Source organism: Nerophis ophidion, linkage group LG19, assembly GCF_033978795.1.
Source record: "Nerophis ophidion isolate RoL-2023_Sa linkage group LG19, RoL_Noph_v1.0, whole genome shotgun sequence".
In the NCBI taxonomy this organism is placed as follows: Eukaryota; Metazoa; Chordata; class Actinopteri; order Syngnathiformes; family Syngnathidae; genus Nerophis; species Nerophis ophidion.
Genome location: NC_084629.1, coordinates 21,210,847 through 21,230,535, shown reverse-complemented (window position 1 = coordinate 21,230,535; position 19,689 = coordinate 21,210,847). Strand labels below are relative to the sequence as shown.

The 19,689-nt window shown below is 38.0% G+C and overlaps 1 protein-coding gene and 7 non-coding genes across 8 annotated transcripts in view; 4 read left to right on the top strand and 4 right to left on the bottom strand.

The window, feature by feature from the left end:
* LOC133538166 (contactin-associated protein-like 5) overlaps nt 1-19,689 on the top strand; it is a 309,867-nt gene that overhangs the window by 173,262 nt on the left and 116,916 nt on the right. The window lies entirely within an intron of this gene.
* trnav-gac (transfer RNA valine (anticodon GAC)) lies at nt 1,303-1,375 on the bottom strand. Its single transcript has one exon. It is a non-coding gene; the product is annotated as a tRNA-Val (tRNA).
* Nucleotides 3,329-3,401, bottom strand: trnav-aac (transfer RNA valine (anticodon AAC)). Its single transcript has one exon. It is a non-coding gene; the product is annotated as a tRNA-Val (tRNA).
* Nucleotides 4,457-4,529, bottom strand: trnav-cac (transfer RNA valine (anticodon CAC)). Its single transcript has one exon. It is a non-coding gene; the product is annotated as a tRNA-Val (tRNA).
* trnav-aac (transfer RNA valine (anticodon AAC)) lies at nt 10,722-10,794 on the top strand. The gene has a single exon. It is a non-coding gene; the product is annotated as a tRNA-Val (tRNA).
* Nucleotides 14,747-14,819, top strand: trnav-aac (transfer RNA valine (anticodon AAC)). Its single transcript has one exon. It is a non-coding gene; the product is annotated as a tRNA-Val (tRNA).
* Nucleotides 16,216-16,288, top strand: trnav-uac (transfer RNA valine (anticodon UAC)). Its single transcript has one exon. It is a non-coding gene; the product is annotated as a tRNA-Val (tRNA).
* trnav-uac (transfer RNA valine (anticodon UAC)) lies at nt 17,251-17,323 on the bottom strand. The gene has a single exon. It is a non-coding gene; the product is annotated as a tRNA-Val (tRNA).

Below are 19,689 nucleotides of genomic sequence, written 5' to 3'. Positions count from 1 at the left end.
GACCTTCATGACTCACATGGGTTCCAAAGTGTATTGGTTTTCACGTCTGGTTTACATGCAGAAGGTCCTGGGTTCACTCCCAGTGGAACCATGACTACCTGTATATAAAGTGGCCAGCTGGTGGACTGACATGAATATGACAGTATTTATTGTCACTTTTGGTATCGGTACATGAATAAAAACACAATGAAATATTTACAATGTAAACAGTATTTTTCACAAACATAACCCAAAGTGTACATGACACAAATCTTTAAGTCACACAAACACCGACAAACTATTCTGTAACACCTGGACGGAAAGTTTAGATTTGATTCACATCACCAACTAATGGTCTGGCATGTATATTGCTCCATTTTCAGTTGTTTTGGGGAACTCCATCCATCCATTTCCTACCGCTTATTCCCTTTGGGGTCACGGGGGGGCACTGGTGTCTATCTCAGTTACATTCGAGTGGAAGGCGGTGTACACCCTGGACAAGTCGCCACCTCATCACAGGGCCAACACAGATAGACAGACAACATTCACACTCACATTCACACACTAGGGCCAATTTAGTCTTGCCAATCAACTTATCCCCAGGTGCATGTCTTTGGAAGTGGGAGGAAGCCGGAGTACCCGGAGGGAACCCACGCATTCACAGGGAGAACATGCAAACTCCACACAGAAAGATCCCGATCCCGGGATTGAACCCAGGACTACTCAGGACCTTCGTATTGTGAGGCAGATGCACTAACCGTGCTGCCCGTCTTGGGAACTCAAAGTAGTTAAACAAGGGTGATGGGTCAAATACAGAGAATAAGTTCGCCACACCAAGTGTGTGTGTGACTGTTATTGGCACTTTAACTTTAACATTCCTGGTTTGAACTTGGTTCTAATTCTTTGCAGTTTTTTTAAAACATATGTAAAAACCTTAATTATTATATATATATATTTGTTTATAGATAGGATTAACATATCTACAACATATGTAAATTAACCTCCCTAAATATTTTTTTAAAGAAAGTTTTTTGTGATTGTTTTTTAACAAAAACGTGCCAACAAATTCAATACAAAGTGGGCAAATTACGATTATAAACAATCATATTACCTGTCATTATTCACTTAAATATGGTTGGATATCTATCAAGTTTTCATTTGCTACAGAGTGTAAAGCAGAGATGATCTGATTCATGTAGAGTAATATGAATCATACTAAAACACAATTATTATTTTATCAATAGTAGTGCAACATTTGGGTGATAAGCAAACCCCTGTGTTTAAAAACAAGTAACACCTCCGTATTTACCTTTGTGATGCATATGGTTCCACTGGGATTCAAACCCAAGACCTTCTGCGTGTCAAGCAGATGTGATAACTACTACACTATGGAACCTATGTGCATCTAATTGCTTTATTGTGTTTTTTTTTTTTTTCACAGAGTTTTGTGAAACACCTGAAAGTGGCGTAATATGCATGCCAGGCCATTAGTTGAAGAAGAAAGGCTGCAGGCATGCACAATTTCATCGTTCAGATTTTTTTTTCCTGTAAATTTAAACAAATAAGTTATAAAAAATGTTGATAAACAAAATATATCATTAAAACATTGCTCATGTATTATTATTTGGGTCCAATTTTAAACTCAATAATACACAAAAGTGCTTTTGAAAATAATTTAGGTGAACAAGCAGTTACAAGTCTTTCTTCACACTGCCAACTAGTGGCCTGGCATGCACATTACACTAGTTTCAGTTGTGTTTTTTAGAAACACTGCGCAAATGAAAACACAGTTGCAGTCCTTGCCACAAGTGGGTTCCATAGTGTAGTAGTTATCACAGCTGCTTAACACGTCCTGGGTTCGATTCCCAGTGGAACTATGTCTACTGTACCCAAACACTTGTTGCGAAAATTATACCATTATCACACCACTAGTGCAGTATTAACTTACCTCCAACTGTAAAAACACAGTAGTGGTTTTAAAAAATAGGTGTATGTTATATTTATATTTCGGTGAACAAGCATTTGCAAATCTTCCTTCACATCACCAACTAGGTAGGTAGGTAGGTCTTTATTGTCAACAAGTACAACGAAACTTTGTTTTCAGCACAAACCTGTTCAAGATTAGACAAACAAACAGTGTACAGGGTTACAGAACAAGAACGCTGATGGGTCGCCATAAGGCGCTCCGTATAAGATGGGAAAAAGGTCAACGCTGGGGAAGGATGAGTAAAATAATACAATCCAGACTGGGCTCCTAAGGGGGCCCAGTTCGGAGTGAGAAAAAAACCTCCATAGCAAAGCACATATACATATTACAACATACATCTCGAGATATTTAGCAATAGAGGAAAGGTAGTTCAAGGTCATGGTGGAAGGTCGCAGCTCTCAGGCGCTGACCATCCATTCATCACCCCTACGGGATTTGCGTCGAGGGTGTTGGATAGGGGGACGGGGGGGTGTATGTGTGGCGTATATTTTTTTGTAGATGTGTGTGTGTATAAAAGCCCATAGTGTGTCTCTGTTCCGCGACTTGATGTATTTGCCATCGCTAGTCCAAAGTTCACAACAACAGGTGTGTGTCCATGAGAGACAAAAAAGGGAGTTTGTTGTGTCTTTGTTGCAGCGATCTTCGGGAGAGTCTCGAAGTCAGGGAAACAATCCAAGTTAGAATGATTTGTATGCAAGTGAAAATAAAAATTAGCTTTTCACTCTAAAATTGTCAATGACTGGTCCTCAAAAACTGCGGGGTAGACAGTCCGATGTGATCCACAGTTCTTCCCGCAACCTCCAATCATTTGTGGCAGCTTTGGGGTACTTTGAAGACTGCCAGCAACTTCCAATTTGTCGACAAAACAGAGCAACACTTACTCCAATCAGCAGATGTCCTGTTGTCATAATTCCGAATAGGTGGATATCTTCACATCGTCGACAGAAAAAGCTCGCCAGGCACGCTGCACTCCTTCCTTCGTCTCCCAAGAGTCCGTCGTGTGTCCAGCAACAACCGCTTCGTCACGTAGTGGCCTGGCATGCATATTTTACCATTTTCAGAAAATGTTTTTGTTTTTGTTTTTTAACAAAAATGTGCCAACAAATTCAATATAAAGTGGCCAAAATACGATTTTAAATCATCATATAACCTGTCATTATTCACTTAAATATGATTGGAAATCTTTCAAGTTTTCATTTACTACAGAGTGTAGAGTAGAGATGATCTGATTTATGTAAAGTAATACAAATCATAATAAAACACAATTATTATTGTATTATTATTAGTGCAACTTTTGAGGGATAAGCAAACCCCGCTGTTTAAAAAGTAAGGACACCTGTGTTTCTATCTTTGTGATAGATATGGTTCCACTGGGAATCGAACCCAGGACCTTCTGCGTGTTAAGCAGATGTGATAACTACTACACTATAGAACCCATTTGTGTTGGGATGCTTTACTGTCTTCGTGTTCGTGTCACAATCTCAAAATAACGGAAATTAGTGTAATATGCATGCCAGGCCACTAGTTGGCGATGTAAAGGATCGACAAGAATGCATGCCAACTGTTTTTCTTTTAATGCTTGTTAAGCATCCTTGTCGCTGTTGACGCAATTTTACAATTTTAAGTAAACATACAACTGTTTTGGTTGTGTAAGAGTAGAGTATATGGTTCCATTGGGAATCTTTTCCACGGAGTTTCCAAAAAACAACTGAAAGTGGTATAATATGCATGCCACGCCACTAGTTGCCGATGTAAATAAGAGCTACAAACATGCACAGTGGCGTAATACTTGAGCAGAAAGTGAGAATGTTGTATCGGGTCCCATAGCTCAGAGGGAAACCGGGTCTTGTGTAAAACATTTAAAAAAAAATGTTCTGAAATATAAATATATCCATCCATTTTCTACCACTTATTCCCTTTGGGGTCACGGGGGGCACTGGTGCCTATTTCAGCTACAATCGGGCGGGAGGCGGGGTTCACCCTGGACAAGTCGCCACTTCATCACAGAGCCAACACAGATAGACAGACAACATTCACATTCACACACTCGGGTCAATTTAGTGTTGCCAATCAACCTATCCCCAGGTGCATGTCTTTTGAAGTGGGAGGAAGCCGGAGTACCTGGAGGGAACCCACGCATTCACGGGGAAAACATGCAAACTCCACACAGAAAGATCCCGAGCCTGGGATTGAACCCTGACTACTCAAGACCCTTGTATTCAGAGGCAGATGCACTAACCCATCTGCCACCGTGAAGCCATTTAAATATATAAATCATCAAAAAAAAAGTACTGTCATTACGCTCTGTGGAAATTGTATATTTTGCACAACAAGAGTTAGCAAAAGGTTAAATGTTCTCAACACTGCCCTTGTTTTGCTTGTTACAGACATGATTATGATTTTATCATTAGGAGTCTAACTTATGGGTGATAAGTAAACCCCGGTGTTAAAAAACTAGTGACACCTCTGTTTCTGACTTTGTGGTGGACATGGTTCCACTGGGAATCGAACCCAGGACCTTCTGCGTGTGAAGCAGACGTGATAACTACTACACTATGGAACCCACTTTTGTCACAAAGGGCAACCATGTTTTCGTTTGTGCATAGTTTCCAAAAACCAGGTGAAAATGGTGTAATATGCATGCCAGGCCACTAGTTAGCAGTGTGAAGAAAGACTTGCAACTGTGTGTTGTGTACTGCACTAGCATTGTGGTAATGATATATTTTATAGGATAAGTTTTAGCAATATACGTATCTTTACAAATGCTATTTTTTGTTTGTGATAGTCATGGTTTCCACTGGGAATTGAACCCAGGACCAAGATGTTGCCAGAGATTGCAATATAGTCGAAAAACACAAAGGTCTCAGTGCCCAATGTTCTGCTCGCATTCACCAGTCATTTGTGGCAACTTTAGGGTACTTTGAATGTCTGTAAGCGTCTTCCAATGTGTCGATACGCCAGAGAAATCCAATCCGCAGATGTCCTGTTATCATGTTCCAAATAGGTAGATATCTTCAACGTACTCGACTGACAGGGTTGCCAGGCACGCAACACTCCTCTTCTCCCAAGAGTCCGTCGCGTGTCCAGCAGCAATCATTCTGCCAAGACAGGCAGGTTCCCCTTGACAAATTTGTTGAGAGGCCAGTTGATCAACTGCATTGTTTGGAGTTAAGAGAGCGGTGCAAAAAGAGGCAACAAGAAAGTTTAAACTCTTCACCATTTTCACACGTTCTGGGGAACTTGATACAATAATTTTGTATCCAAAATTATTGTAATAATTTTGGATACAAAATTATTGTATCAACAAAGATGCTTGGCAAGCCTTATGGGAAAAAGCAGTTGGCATGCATGCTTGTCATTCTTTCATGCTATGTGGAAATGGTATATTTAGTGCGACAAGTGTTAGTCAAAGTTTACACTTTAGCAACACTGCAGTTGTTTTGCTTGTGGTAGACATGGTTCCATTCCCTACACTATGGAACCCATGTGTGTCAGAAAGGGCAACCATGTTTTCGTTTGCATGCCAGGCCACAAGCTGGCAGTGTGAAGAAAGACTTGCAACTGTGTGTTTGTGTAAAACGTTTTCATAAGTACTTTTGTGTATTGGTGAAAAAAATCACAAATGTCTCAGTGCCCACTGTCCTGCTCGCATCCTCCAATCATTTGTGGCAGCCTTAGGATACTTCCAACTGTCAGCGTCTTCCAATGTGTCCAGCAGCAACCATTCCGCCAAGACAGGCAGGTTAACCTTGACAAATTTGTTGAGAGGCAAGTTGATAAATTCCATTGTTTAAAAGGGGAACATTATCACAATTTCAAAAGGGTTAAAAACAATAAAAATCTGTTCCCAGTGGCTTGTTGTATTTTTTGAAGTTTTTTTCAAAATTTTATCGGTCCCGGAATATCCCTAAAAAAAGCTTTAAAGTGCTTGATTTTCACTATTTGCGATGCGATTATCCATTTCCCTGTGACGTCATACAGTGCTGCCAATGTAAACAAACAATGGCGAATAGCACAGCAAGATAGAGCGACATTAGCTCGGATTCAGACTCGGATTTCAGCGACATAAGCGATTCAACAGATTACGCAAGTATTGAAACGGATGGTTGGAGTATGAAAGTATTGAAGAAGAAAATGAAGCTAATGAGCGAATAGCTATTGACGCTATTCATAGCCATAGCATGGCCGAATAGCTGCGTTAGCATCGCCGCTAAAATGTGCGGACCAAACGATCAGGACTTTCGCATCTCGTGACACTGGAGCAACTTAAATCCTTCGATTGGTAAGTGTTTTTTTCGCATTAAATGTGGGTGGAAGGAAACGTAATATAGTTGCAAATGCATCTGCAGGTTATCCATACATCTCTGTGCCATGTCTGCTTTAGCACCGCCGGTAAATAGCATGTTAGCATCGGTTAGCATAGCCTGTTGGCATCGATTAGCTGGCAGTCACGCCGCAACCAAATATGTCTGATAAGCATATAAGTCAACATCAACAAAACTCACCTTTGTGATTTCGTTGACTTTATCATTGCAAATGCATCTGCAGGTTATCCATACATCTCTGTGCCATGTCTGTCATCGCCGGTAAAACGTGGAGACACTCCAGCACATTCAATGGGGGTCTGGCGGCAGACACTTTCGCATCTTCGGGCCAGTGGTGCAACTTGAATCCCTCCCTGTTAGTGTTGTTACACCCTCCGACAACACACCGACGAGGCATGATGTTTTCAAAGTTCCAAAAAATAGTGGAAAAAACAGAAAATAACAGAGCTGAGACCCAATGTTTGCAATGTGTTGAAAATGAAAATGGCGGCTGTATTACCATGGAGACGTCACGTTCTGACGTCATCGCAAAAAGAGCGTTAAACAGAAAGGCGTTTAATTCGCCAAAATTCACCCATTTAGAGTTCGGAAATCGGTTAAAAAAAATACATGGTCTTTTTTCTGCACCATCAAGGTATATATTGACGCTTACATAGGTCTGGTGATAATGTTCTCCTTTAGGGTTTAGAGAGCAGTACAAAAAGAGGCAACAAGAAAGTTAAAACTAAGAAGAATGCAGGTGAGATAAGGGAGAGGAAAAAAAAAAGTGTCTGCCTTCCATGACTGCCAGTGAGAAAGAGAAATAAATTGGACCTTAGTAAACACTGCCCTAGCATATTTTGCAGGATTAGTGTAAGGAAATCATTAACTTTACAGACACTGTAGAAATGTTGCTTGTGGTGAACATGGTTAAACTGGGAATTGAACGTAGGACCTTCTGCATTTTAAGCAGACGTGATAACTACTACACAATGGACCTCATGTGTATCAGAAAAGCCAGGTGTGTTTTTGCTTGCACAGAGTTCCCAAAAATGTGTGAAAATGGTGCAATATTATGTTCAAGTTAAAGTACCAATGATTGTCACACACACACTAGGTGTGGTGAACTTTGTCCTCTGCATTTGACCCATCACCCTTGATCACCCCCTGGGAGGTGAGGAAAGCAGTGGGCAGCAGGGGTGCCGCACCCGGGAATCATTTTTGATGATTTGACCCCCAATTCCAACCCTTAATGCTGAGTGCCAAGCAGAGAGTTTATTGGTCCCATTTTTTTAGTCTTTGGTATGACGCGGCCAGGGTTTGAACTCTCAACCTACCAATCTCAGGGAGGACACTCTAACCACTAGGCCATTGGTTCTCAACCTTTTTTCAGTGATGTACCCCCTGTGAAAAATGTTTTTAATTCAAGTACCCCCTGATCGGAGCAAAGCATTTTTAGTTGAAAAAAATAGAAAAAGAAGTAAAATAAAGCACTATGTCAACAGTTTTTGATTTATTAACTTGTATAACAGTGCAAAATATTGCTCATTTGTAGCGGTCTTTCTTTAACTATTTGGAAAAAAAGATACAAAAATAACTAAAAACTTGTTGAAAAATAAAGAAGTGATTGAATTATAAATAAAGATTTCTACACATAGAAGTAATCATCAACTTAAAGTGCCCTCTTTGGGGATTTTAACAGAGATCCACCTGGATTCATGAACTTAATTCTAAACATTTCAAAAATAAATCTTTATGGAACATGTCCACAAAAAATCTAGCTGTCAACACTGAATATTGCATTGTTGCATTTCTTTTCACAGTTTATGAACTTACATTCATATCTTGTTAAAGTATTATTCAATAAACATATTTATGAACGATTTTTGAATTGTTGCTATTTTTAGAATATTTTTGAAAAGTCTCACGTACCCCTTGGGATTGCGTTGTACCTTAATAGCAGTTCAGCCAACCCTTGTAAGTTACGGCTTGGTAGTTAACATGGACTACGGTTGAAACCATGATTCAGGATGGTGTGTGGAAAAGTTAAATGCCTGTGTCAATCTCCCAGATAATAGACACTTTAGAACAACAGGATGAAACACCGCTCTGTTGAAAGGTGACATTGGATACTGGGTTTGTCATTTGACTGTTGGTTTTGGTTGATTCTTCAAAATGTCTTTGACAGTAAAGAAGACTGACAAAGTCTCACGTACCCCTTGGCATACCTTCAAGTGCCCCCAGGGGTACGCGTACCCCCATTTGAGAACCACTGCACTAGGCCACTGAGTAGGTCATTATGCATGCCAGGCCACTAGTTGGCAGTGTGAAAAAAGAATTGCAACTGTTTGTTTACCGAAATATTTTTCAAAAGAACTTTTGTGTTTTAGTGAGTTTAAAATGGGAAGCAAGTAAATACTGCACTAGTGATCGGTTCGCAGCTTGTGTTCAGCGGCTGGAATGAGGATCAGCATCTCCATATCTAAGTCCATGGTTCTTAGCAGGAGACCGATGGTTTATACAGTCTAGGTAGAGAACAAGACTCTGTCCCAGGTGGAGGAGTTTAAGTATCTCGGGGTCTTGTTGACGAGTGAGGGAAAGATGGAGACGGAAATCAGCCGGAGAATCGGAGCAGCTTGGGCAATATTACAGTCTCTCTGCGCACTGTTGTGAAGAAACGAGAGATGAGCCAGAAGGCAAAGCTCTTGGTCTAACGAGCTATCAACTAACTCTCACCTCTGGACATGAAGTGTGGGTCATGACCGAAAGAATAAGATTGCAGATACAAGCGGAAGAAATGAGTTTCCTCAGAAGGGTGGCTGGCATCTCACTTAGAGATAGGATGAGAAGTTCAGTCACCCGAGAGAGACTCGGAGTAGAGGCGCTGCTCCTTCACTTGGAATGGAGCATCGGTGGTTCGGGCATTTTGTGCGGATGCCTCACGAGCGTCTCCTTAAGGAGGTCCTCGTTTTGTGTCCCACTGGGAGGAGACCCCACGGCAGGCCAAATACCAGATGGGGGGATTACATCTCTTCTCTGGCCTGGGAACGCTTCGGGATTTCCCAGGAGGAAGTTGCTAATGTTGCTCTGGAGAGGGAAGTCTGGGGGTCTCTGCTGGAGCTGTTGTCCCCGCGACCTGATTCCGAATAAGCGGTTGAAGATGGATGGATGGATGCAGTAGTGATGTTTTACTGGTAAATTTTTCTAAATAAGTGTTTGCAAAATGTTGTTCTTTAGCAATGCCATTGTTTTGCTCGTGATAGACATGGTTCCACTGGGAATTGAACCCAGGATCTTCTGCGTGTAATTTAGATGTGATAACTACTACACTATGGAACCCATGTGACTACAAGAGGTTTCCTTCGGGGGTTTTTTCACGCAGAGTTGCCAAAATTGACTAAAATTGGTGTACACTGTGTACATAGTGATGTAAGTTATAAGACAAACTGTGACTTAAAGTATAACTACTACACTATAGAACATATGGATGTGTCGTATATAATAACACAATATGTAAACATATGTGCATATAAATAAAACAATGTTCAATGCACTAATAATATTATAGCCATAATTCATGATTATGGATGATTATCATTTGTATTTATCTACGTGAATCAGATAATTTATACTTTACACTCTGTAGTAAATGAAAACTCTACAGATTTATGATCTATTTATAATATTTTTCTTTAAATTTGTTGGCACCTTTTTGTAAAAAAAAAAAAAAAATCTAATATTTTGGGGAATTCATCTAAATATGTTCTAGATATGTTTATCATACACCTAATTAAGATTTTTACATATGTCTTAAAAATTGGCATACAAATATAATTACGTTTTTACGAGGAATGGTTGACTACTTTGACTTCCCAAAAGAACTGAAAATGGTGTGATAATAGTATATTTTATAGGATACTCTTTATTTTCAGCCATATCAATGTTTTGTTCGTGGTAGACATTGTTCCACTGGGATTCAAACCCAGGACCTTCTACATGTAAAGCAGATATGATAACTACTACACTATAGAACCCATGTGCAGCAAGAAGGTTTACTGAGTTTTATTTTGAAAAACAACTGAAAATGGTCCAATGTGCATGCCAGGCCACTAGTTGGCGAAGTAAAGAAAAGCTTCAGGGATGCACTGTGGTGTCATAGTTGAGATTTTTCCGGCTTTTTTCTTCTGTAATCTAAATACGTAAATTTAAAAAAATATATTAATAGACAACAGATGTCATTAAAGCAATTCTAGTGCAGTATTTACTTGGGTCCAATTTTAAACTCACGAATACACAAAAGTGCTTTTGAAAAATATTTAGGTGAACAAGCAGTTGTAAGTCTTTCTTCACACTGCCAACTAGTGGCCTAGCATGCACATTACATGATTTGTATTTGTTTTTTTAGAAACACTGCAAAAATGAAAACACAATTGTCATTATAGGTACAAGTGGGTTCCATAGTGTAGTGGTTATCACATCTGCTTAACACACAGAAGGTCCTGGGTTCAATTCCCAGTGGAACCATGCTTACCAAAACCAAATACCTATTGCATAAATTATATATTATAACACCACTAATGCAGTATATACTTACTTCTAACTAAAAACACAAAAGTGTTTTTGAAAAATGTGTGTATGTTATATTTATATTTTGGTGAACAAGCATTTGCAAATCTTCCTTCACATTACCAGGTAGTGGCCTGGCATGCACATTTTACCATTTTCAGTTGTTTTGGGAACACAAAAAACTTAACGTTCCTAATTTGAACTTGGGTCTAACTCAGGGGCGTCACTAGACCTAATACTGTACTGGGGCACACCTGGGGCACAAATAATTCATGTGAGCGTGCAAAGCGCGCAAGCAAAAACATTTTAGCACTTATTTATCATAAAAAATACATAAATAGTGCTTTAAACTATGAAATCATATCAGATTATGTTGTATGGATCTTTGATTAACCACCTGAAATTAACTAATGCATATGACCTACTTGTGAGCTTTTTTACTCCAGACTTCTAAATTGCTACTAGTAAAAGCAAAAAGGAAGAGCAATGAATCTTTTTGAAATATATATTGCAGTAATCATCTGCAAATTTAACATCTACAAAAGTAAAACAAAATATAAAGCACCCCTACATCTCTGGGTTCTTTTATATTATTTAATTTCCATTTATGGCAATGTGGCTAATCCTATTTCAGATACACAAAACTATAAAATATACACAAAACAATAAAGCCATGGTAGTAGAATAAATGAACAACTGTTGTGTGTCTGTTCAGGGAATCATTTTCTGAGAAGTAAACTGTAACGTCTCCTTTTCATTTTTGCAAAGTGGTCAATCACTCTGGACAGACATGGAAATATTACAGTAACTGTTATACAGTTGACTAGTGGTTCCCAACTGCTGGGTCGTGGCATAAAAGTGGATTGTGTGTCATTTTCAGTGAGTCGCAGTCAGATGTGTGCATGAAAAAAAAAAGTTTAGGGAGAAAAAAAATCAAATTGTGGCAACAAAACCAGATTATTTTAGCCTTTTTTTCTAGTGACTATTAGTGAGTATTTTAGCAAAAGGCAAACCGACTAACAAGTTGGAAGAGGACTCAGGACAGACATGGAAATATATTTTTAAAAAATCTAAATGGGGCAACAAAACCCGATATTTTTAGCCATCTTTCTGAAAACAAATACAGAAATGTTAATATTTTTTCTGGAAACAAAACCAGATGCTTTAGTTGTAGCCATTTTTCTGTTGACAAAACAAGATTATTTTAGTCAAAGTCACATTGATTAACAAGACAAGTCTACTGTGCTATTTTTCTGTGAAATAAACTTGAATTATTCAAAAATTGGCTCACGACTTGATGATATGGAAAAATGTTTTTCTTCCTGAAGATAAAGCATTTGAGAAGCACTCAACTCACACATGCTTACTCCTAATCATCATTGATGCAGAACCAGCAGACAATAACCAACATTAAGTTTCATGTTCATTGGAAATTCCCCCGACAGCTCGTACAGCAAATAAATATGTTTGTCTTGATACAAGGAATAACGTTAGCTAACTTAGCATCAACTTAAGACAATGATGTTGCCTAGCTAGGACTTCACTTACATCTCTCATTCCTTGCTGCGGGCGAATAACTTTCTTAAATCCATTTAGGAGTTACAGTTTGAGTCGAATCAAAATCAAAATCAAAATAATGTTATTAACAAATTGTTGTTGGCTAACGTTACCTACCTCACGCAGTGAGTCGCAGCCCCTCTCTCTCTCTCTCTCGTTCTCTCTCTCAACCGAAGTCTCGATCCACACGTGAATAAATTACCATATTAATTAGCCATGTGCTCATTGTTAGTGGAGTGAATACAGTAGCAATCAATTACCATACTAAGTAGTATGTGCGCTGTTGTCTATGTTATGTAGACTTAAAACTCTGAAGCATTTTTTTTTTATTGGTGAAATTTTTACTGGGGCACTGGAGATCAACAGTGGGGCACATGCCCCAGTGAAATATGTCTGGCGACGCCCCTGGCCTAACTACATGCAGGTATGTTGACACATTGTCAAATTATGGATGGCAAATCTATAGGTTCCATAGTGTAGTAGTTATCATGTCTGCTTTACTGAATTTACTTTGAAATTACTTTGCTGAATTTCCCCCAGGGGTCAATAAAGTACTTTCTATTCTATTCTATTCTATTTACACACAGAAGGTACTGGGTTTGATTCCGAGTGGAGCCATGTACTTTCCACGACGTTACTCTTACACAACCAAAACAGTAGAATTTTTACTTAAAATTATTGTATCAACAGAGACACTTGGCAAGCCTTAAGAGAAAAAGCATGACATTTTTACAATATAAAACAGTATTTTTCACAAACACAACCCAAAGTGTACATGACACAAATCTTTAAGCCACACAAACACCGACAAACTATTGTCTAAGACCTGGACGGAAAGTTTAGTTTTTCTTCACATCACCAACTAGTGGCCTGGCATGTATATTACACTATTTTCAGTTGTTTTGGGAATTCAAAGTAGTTAAACATTCCTGGTTTGAACTTGGTTCTAATTCTTAGCAATTTTTTTAAACATATAAAAAAACCTTAATTTTTATTTTTTCATTTTTTTACAGATGGGATCAACATAGCTAGAATATTTTTGAATGAACCTCCCTAAATATTTTTTTAAAGAATGTTTTTTTGTTTGTGTTTTTTACCAAAAAAGTGCCATCCATCCATCCATCCATCCATTTTCTACCGCTTATTCCCTTTAGGATCGCGGGGGGCTCTGGTACTTATCTCAGCTACAATCGGGCGGAAGGAAGTGTACACCCTGGACAAGTCACCACCTCATCGCAGGGCCAACACAGATAGACAGACAACATTCACACTCACATTCACACACTAGGGCCGATTTAGTGTTGCCAATCAACATATATAACCCGTCGTTATTTACTTAAATATAATTAGAAATCTATCAAGTTTTTATTTACTACAGAGTGTAAAATAGAAATTATCTGATTCATGTATCCATCCGTCCATTTTCTACCACTTATTCCCCTTTGGGGTCGCGGGGGGCACTGATGCCTAAATCAGTTACAATCGGGCGGAAGGCGGCGTACACCCTGGACAAGTCGCAGCTGATTCATGTAAAGTTATACAATTCATAATAAAACACAATTATTATTATATCATTATTATTGCAACTTTTGGGGGATAATGATAGGTTATATGATTATTTAAAATCATATACTGGCCACTTTATATGGAATTTGATGGCAACTCTTTGTAAAAAATAAAAAGATGAAAAAGAAAGTATTTAGAGGAATTCATCTAAATATGTTCTAGATATGTTTGTGACATCTTTAAAACACAAACACCTCATTAATGTTTTTACATATGTCTTAGAAATTGGCATAAAATTATAACCAAGTTCTTACGAAGCATGTTTGACTACTTTGAGTTGAAGGGTGTAATTCATGGCCTGGTAATGGTATATTGTGTAGTATGTGTGTTCCATTGAGAATCGATCCCAGGACCTTCTGCTTGTAAAGCAGATGTACAAATTACTACACTGCAAAACCCATTAGCATCTGGAAGGTTTACTGTGCTTTCTTTTACACAAGAGTTTTGTAAAACAACTAAAAGTGGTGTAATGCGAATGCCAGGCCACTAGTTGGCGAGGTAAAGAAAGGCTACAGGGATGCACAGCGGCGTCAAAGTTTAGATTTTTTTTTTTATTTTGTTTTTCTTGAATTTAAATATGTAAGTTGTAAAAAAAATGTTGACAGAATAAATATATCATTAAAACAATGCTATTGCAGTAGTTACTTAGTTCCAATGTTTAACTCACTAATACACAAATGTGTATTACTGCCGACTAGTGGCCTGGCATGCACATTACACTATTTTCAGTTGTTTTTTTAGAAACACTGCGCAAACGAAAACACAGTTGTAGTTAATCCCACACGTGGGTTCCATAGTGTAGTAGTTATCACATCTGCTTAACACGCAGAAGGTCCTGGGTTAGATTCCCAGTGGAACCACGTCTATCACAGCTAAAGCAACTGCAGTTTTGCCAAAACTTGTCGCACAAATTATACCGTTATTACACCACTCATTTAGTATTTACTTACTTCCAACTTTAAACTCACAAAAACACAAAAGCGTTTTTGAAAAATATGTGTATGTTATATTTATATTTTGGTGAACAAGCATTTGCAAAGTTTTCTTCACATCACTAACCAGTGACCTGCCCTGAATATTACACAATTTTCAGTAGTTTTGGGAACTCAACGAAGTTAGACTTTCCGAGTTTGAACTTGGTTCTAACTAGATGCAGGTGTGTTGACATGTTGTCACATTACATACGACTAATCCGTAAATTACATAGTTTAGTAGTCATCACATCTGCTGAGTATATATGCACAACGTCATAGTTGAGATTTTTTTTGTGGGTGGGGGGGGGGTTTCTGTGAAATTAAATAAATATGTTATAAAAATGTTGATAAACAAAATATATCAATAAAACATTGCTAGTGCAGTAGTTACTTGGGTCCAATTTTAAACTTACAAATACACAAAAGTGCTTTTGAAAGATATTTAGGAAAACAAGCATTTGCAAGTCTTTCTTCACACTGCCAACTCGTGGCCTGGCATGCACATTACACTATTTTCAGTTGTTTTTGTAGAAACACTGCGCAGACGAAAACACGGTTGTAGTTTTAGCTACAAGTGGGTTCCATAGTGTAGTAGTTATCATGTCTGCTGAACATGCAGAAGGTCCTGTGCCCAATTCCCAGTGGAACCATGTCTACCCAAACACTTGTTGGCCAAATTATACCATTATCACACCACTAGTGCAGTATTAACTTAACTCCAACTGTAAACACACAAAACACAGTAGTGTTTTTGAAAAATAAGTGTATTTTATATTTATATTTCGTTGAACAAGTATTTGCAAATTTTCCTTCCCATCCCCAACTAGTGGCCTGGCATACACATTTTACCATTTTCAGTTGTTTTGCAAACGCAAAGAACTTAAACATTCCTAATTTGATCTTGGTTCTAACTATATGCAGGTAATTTGACATGTTGGCACATTAAATGCAGTCTATTTATAGGTTCCATAGTGTAATAGTTGTCATGTCTGCTTTACACGCAGAAGGTCCTGTGTTCGATTCCCAGTGGAACCATGTACTTTTTACAACTTTATTCTTACACTACCAAAACAGTAGAATTTTTACTTAAAATTATTGTATCAACAAAGACTCTTGGCACGCCTTAAGAGAAAAAGCAGTTGTCATGCGTGGCTGTCATTCCTTCACATCGCCAACTAGTGGCCTGGCATGTATATTACACCATTTTTGGTTATTTTGATACTATACACAATTTATCCACTCTGCACAAACGCAAACACGGTAGACCTTCAATTCACATGTGGGTTCCATAGTGTAGTGGTTATCACGTCTGCTTTACACGCAGAAGGTCCTGGGTTCAATTCCCAGTGGTACCATGACTATACATATATATATATATATATATGGTATAGATAGTGGCCAGCTGGTGGACTGACATGAATATGACAGTATGTTTTGTCACTTTCGGTATTGGTACACGAATAAAAACACAGTGAAATACAATGTAAAACAGTATTTTTCACAAACACAACCCAAAGAATACATGACACAAGTCTTTAAGTCACACAAACACCGACAAACTATTGTGTAAGACCTGGACGGAAAGTTTAGTTTTTCTTCACATCACCAACTACTGGCCTGGCATGTATATTACACCATTTTCTGTTGTTTTGGGAGCTCAAAGTAGGGTGATGGGTTGAATGCAGAGAATAATTTCGCCACACCAAGTGTGTGTTTGACAGTCATTGGCACTTTGACTTTAACATTCCTGGTTTGAACTTGGTTCTAATTCATAGCAGTTTTTTAAAACATATGTAAAAACCTTAATTATTATATATTTTTTTACAGATAGGATTAACATATCTACAACACATCTAAATTAACCTCCCTAAAAAATTTTTTAAAGGAAGTTTTTTGTTATGTTCTGCGATGAGGTGGCGGCTTGTCCAGGGTTTACCCCGCCTTCCGCCCAATTGTAGCTGATATAAGCGCCAGCGCCCCCCGCGACCCCAAAAAAGGGAATAAGCGGTAGAAAATGAATGGATGGATGGATATTTTGTTATTTTTTTAATGGGGCTTGTGTAAAAAATGGAAAAAGAAAATTCTGAAATATAAATATATAAATCATCAAAAAAAGTACTGTCATTACACTCTGTTTAAATTGTACATTTTGTGCGACAAGAGTTAGCAAAAGGTAAAATGTTCGCAACACTGCCCTTGTTTTACTTGTGATAGACATGATTATGATTTTATCATTATGAGTCTAACTTCTGGGTGATAAGTAAACCCTGGGGTTAAAAAACTAGTGACACCTCTGTTTCTAACTTTGCGGTAGACATGGTTCCACTGGGAATCGAACCCAGGACTTTCTGCGTGTAAAGCAGACGTGATAACTACTACACTATGGAACCCACGTTTGTCAGAAAGGGCAACCATGTTTTCGTTTGTGCATAGTTTCCAAAAAACAGGTGAAAGTGATGTAATATGCATGCCAGGCCACTAGTTAGCAGTGTGAAGAAAGACTTGCAACTGTGTGTTGTGTAAACATTTTTCAAAAGTACTTTTGTGTTTTAGTGATTTTAAAATTGCAACTAAGTAAATACTGCACTAGCATTGTGGTAATGATATATTTTATAGGATAAGTGTTTGCAAAATACTTATCTTTAGAAATGCTATGTTTTGTTTGTGATAGTAATTTTTTTCCCCTGGGATCTGAACCGAGGACCAAGATGTTGCCAAAGATTGCAATATAGTCTGAAATCACAAATGTTTCAGTGCCCACTGTTCTGCTCGCATTCTCCAGTCATTTGTGGCAACTTTAGGGTACTTTGAATGTCTGTCAACGTCTTCCAATGTGTTGATACGCCAGAGAAATCCAATCAGCAGATGTCCTGTTATCATGTTCCAGATAGGTAGATATCTTCAACGTACTGGACTGACAGGGTCGTCAGGCACGCAGCACTCCTCTTCTCCCAAGTCCGTCACGTGTCCAGCAGCAACCATTCTGCCAAGACAGGCAGAGAGGACAGTTGATCAACTCAGTTGTTTAGAGTTTAAAGAGCAGTGCAAAAAGAGGCAACAAGAAATGTAAAACAAGGCAAAACAAAGAAGAAAGCAGGTGAGATAAGGAAGAGGGAAAAGGAAGTGTCCACCTTCGATGAGTGCCAGTGAGAAAGAGTTTACATTCAGACTTAACTAAATACCGCACAAGCACATATTGCAGGATAAGTCTTAGCAAATCATCATCTGTAGGAACACTGCAGTCATTTTGCTTTTGGTAAATAAGGTTCGACTGGGAATCAAACTCAGGACCATCTGCAGATTAAGCAGACGTGATAACTACCACACTATGGCCATGCATTTCCTACAAGCCAAGTGTGTTTTTACTTGCGCAGATTTCCCCAAAACGTGTGAAAATGGTGTACTTTCAAACAAGTGGCCTGGCTTGAATATTACACCATTTTCTAGTTGTTTTGGCAACTCAAAGTAGTTCGTCAAAGGGATCAATATGGGGACCAATATTATTTAATCTTTATATAAACAACATTTGTAAAGTTACAAAGGACTAAGTTAGTTTTATTTGCTGACGACACAACTGCTTTCTGTCCAGGAGAGAACACAGAAGATAATATAAATAATAACCGAAGAAATGAACACATTAAAAAGACTGTTTGACAAAAACAGACTATCTTTGAATCTCAGTAAAACTAAAATAATACGATTTGGTAACAGTAGAAAAGAGCATCATAAATGGAATACAAATAGATAAATAAATAATACCACTATTAATAGATGATAAAATTAACTGGAAATCTCATATAAAATATATACAACATAAGATGGCAAGAAACATTTCAATAATCAACAGAGCAAAATACGTCCCGGGCCAAAAATCAGTTCATGTTCTTTACTGCTAGCTAGTGTTACATATCTGATTTATTGTGTAAAAATATGGGGAAACAACTACAAATGTGCCCTTCATTTGTTAACTATGTTACAAAAAAATCAATTAGATTGATACATATTTGTTGGATATAGAGAACATACAAACCCTTTATTTATTGAGTCAAAAATATTGAAGTTCGATGATTTGGTAAAATTGCAAACAGCTAAAATTATGTAGAAAGCAAACTATAACCTGCTAACCAAGAATGTACAACAATTCTTCTCAACTAAAGAGGAGAACAATAACCATAGAGGAACATCGAATTTAAAACATTTGTATGCATGTATAACACTTATAACCTTTACAATATCAGTATGTGGAACTAAATTATAGAATGGATTAAGTAAGGAAGTTAAACAATGTACTGATGATCCAGTTTAACAGGTTATTCAAATGAACAATGCTTACAAAGTACAAAGAAGAAAAATTATGAGAAACACTTTCAACCTTATTTAATATAAGATATTCTTCATCTCAGTATGTGTATCATAACTGACTTAATTATATATTACAAAACTGCTGCATTAATCATTCACGGATGTCATTGTGCTACAAAAAGAAGTCAGCAAATGAATGTATATATTTGTAAACACTCTGAAGTGGGAAAGGGATAGGATTAAATACTTCCTACTCCTTTTCGGACATGATGTAAAGTGAAATGATCATCAATCAATCAATCAATCAATGTTTACTTATATAGCCCTAAATCACTAGTGTCTCAAAGGGCTGCACAAACCACCACGACATCCTCGGTAGGCCCACATAAGGGCAAGGAAAACTCACACCCAGTGGGACATTGGTGACAATAATGACCCAGTGGGACGTCGGTGA